The 2567-nt window shown below is 32.8% G+C and overlaps 1 protein-coding gene across 1 annotated transcript in view; it reads right to left on the bottom strand.

Annotated features, from left to right (window-relative positions):
* Positions 1-2567, bottom strand: part of LOC142985332 (uncharacterized) — a 98765-nt gene that overhangs the window by 29944 nt on the left and 66254 nt on the right. The gene's annotated exons all lie outside the window — the stretch shown is intronic.

Raw genomic sequence — 2567 nt, forward strand, 5'->3', positions numbered from 1 at the left:
AATGTTTAGAAAGATAAGTAACATTATTTTGGGAATTATTTTAAAAATAGATATGGTTTACACTATTCACAAAAATTATGAAAAAAAAATTGTAGTCATTCATCATCATCATCATTATCTGAGCTCTTACTTCCCTCATCAAATTGAATATTTAAATCATCTCCACCATCGTCTTCATTGTTACTTGAATTCTCTGTAAAAAAAAATGTAGGTAATGATGTTGAAAACAGTTACAAGTAGGTATATTTAAATAATTTATAGTTAAAATAAAATACCTAATTCGTTTTCAAGTGATTCGCTTACGAAACTTGGCAATTGGTCACCATCAAACCACTTAAAATGATAATGGTTATCCTTTAGAACCCACCCTTTATTTGCTGGGCTTAAAATGCTAGGACGCTTTATATGAGCATTACTCCAGACACCCGCAATATAATTTGCTCGTCGAAATTGTTGAAGCAATTCAGATTTACAAGGAGGTAAATTACTTGCGTCGATTTTTTTTAACATTTTGCCGGTGGAATTTCTCATTCACATCGCCGACTGTATACGTGTTAATGAAAAGTTGTAGCCGTGCAGCATGATCTACATCAATTAATCCGGGAACATTATATAACTCGCAGATAAATTTTTGAATTACATCAAATATATTTTGTTCCTTCGCTTTATCAATAGATAATTCAACTTCTCCGAATTGAACAAAAGCTTCTTGATATTCTGGCGATTTCTTTAAAATTTTAAATGGTCTGAGCTGAATTGATGTAGATGCTGCACGGCTACAACTTTTCATTAACACGTATACAGTCGGCGATGTGAATGAGAAATTCCACCGGCAAAATGTTAAAAAAATTCGACGCAAGTAATTTACCTCCTTGTAAATCTGAATTGCTTCAACACTTTCGACGAGCAAATTATATTGCGGGTGTCTGGAGTAATGCTCATATAAAGCGTCCTAGCATTTTAAGCCCAGCAAATAAAGGGTGGGTTCTAAAGGATAACCATTATCATTTTAAGTGGTTTGATGGTGACCAATTGCCAAGTTTCGTAAGCGAATCACTTGAAAACGAATTAGGTATTTTATTTTAACTATAAATTATTTAAATATACCTACTTGTAACTGTTTTCAACATCATTACCTATATTTTTTTTTACAGAGAATTCAAGTAACAATGAAGACGATGGTGGAGATGATTTAAATATTCAATTTGATGAGGGAAGTAAGAGCTCAGATAATGATGATGATGATGAATGACTACAATTTTTTTTTCATAATTTTTGTGAATAGTGTAAACCATATCTATTTTTAAAATAATTCCCAAAATAATGTTACTTATCTTTCTAAACATTCCAAGTACTTTTAATCTATACTAATTTTATAAAGCTGAGAAGTTTGTTTGTTTGTGTGAACGCGCTAATCTCAGGAACTACTGGTGCGAATAAAAAAATATTTTACTGTTGGATAGCCTATTTATTTAGAAAAGCTATAAGCTATATATCATCACGCTACGACCAATAGGAGCAGAGTACCAGTGAAAAATGTTACATAACCCGTTTATGTAACATTTTGACCTATTTCTCTTAAGTGACGCAAGCAAAGATGCGCGGGTCAGTTAGTATTCAATAATTTTTCAATTTTTATTTTTTTAATTCAATTGTTTTTATTTATGCGTATGAATAATGCTCTTACTCTCGCACTCATAGGGAAAGTTTAATGGCGTCTAGGGGACGAAGGGCCCTGCGGAATGGTCTGTCCGCATACAGGGGGTCTTAAAATTGTACCTTTAATAACATATATAAAATTTAGGCTTGCTACTATGACGTAGTTGACCTCATTTTTTTATAACATTTAAGGCGTCTGGCAGAAGTAATGGCCCCGGGAAACGTTCTGGCAATAGTCAATTTTAATTCTACATAATATCATTAATAACATATCTGAAAACCAACTTTGCTACTATAACGTGGGTTGGGTCGTTTTTTACGCACCTTCACTCCGCGCTACCTCAGAAACGGCCCCGCTTTCAAGGTAGTGGATGTGCATACCTCTTAACAGACCCTTTATACTAACAATCCTCAAAATTTCAGCTTTGCTAAAATGACGTAGGTCTGGCAGCTCTGGGATCTTGGTCCAACACTGAAAACACTTTTACGACAAGTACAAACTTGTTTATTGAATAAAAATCTGAAAGAAATTAAAAATACACCGGTCAGTTATCACTTGACATTATTATTGACATTAGTAATTGTGTATTACCAGGGTCTACAGAGAAGTTTAGTCTAGTCTTTTTTACCTAACCAGGTATTTCGTCAGAATAGAATATTTCTCACCAACTGATTATTCAAAATTATGAGCTCTATATTAATGAGAATAAATTTTAGTTCGGTATATCATTAGTATCTTCTCGAATAAAATACAAGAAAAATAAAAGCTAACTCATTCAATCGATTTTTCTCACAAATTCTGCGTGTAACAAAACGTAAAAGACTTGTATAACCCAGCCAAATTCAAAATAGTTAATATGCTGAGTATCTTTAGAAATAAGCTAACCACACAATTTATTCGTGTGTCA

This window comes from Anticarsia gemmatalis, chromosome 29 (genome assembly GCF_050436995.1).
Source record: "Anticarsia gemmatalis isolate Benzon Research Colony breed Stoneville strain chromosome 29, ilAntGemm2 primary, whole genome shotgun sequence".
Taxonomy (NCBI): domain Eukaryota; kingdom Metazoa; phylum Arthropoda; class Insecta; order Lepidoptera; family Erebidae; genus Anticarsia; species Anticarsia gemmatalis.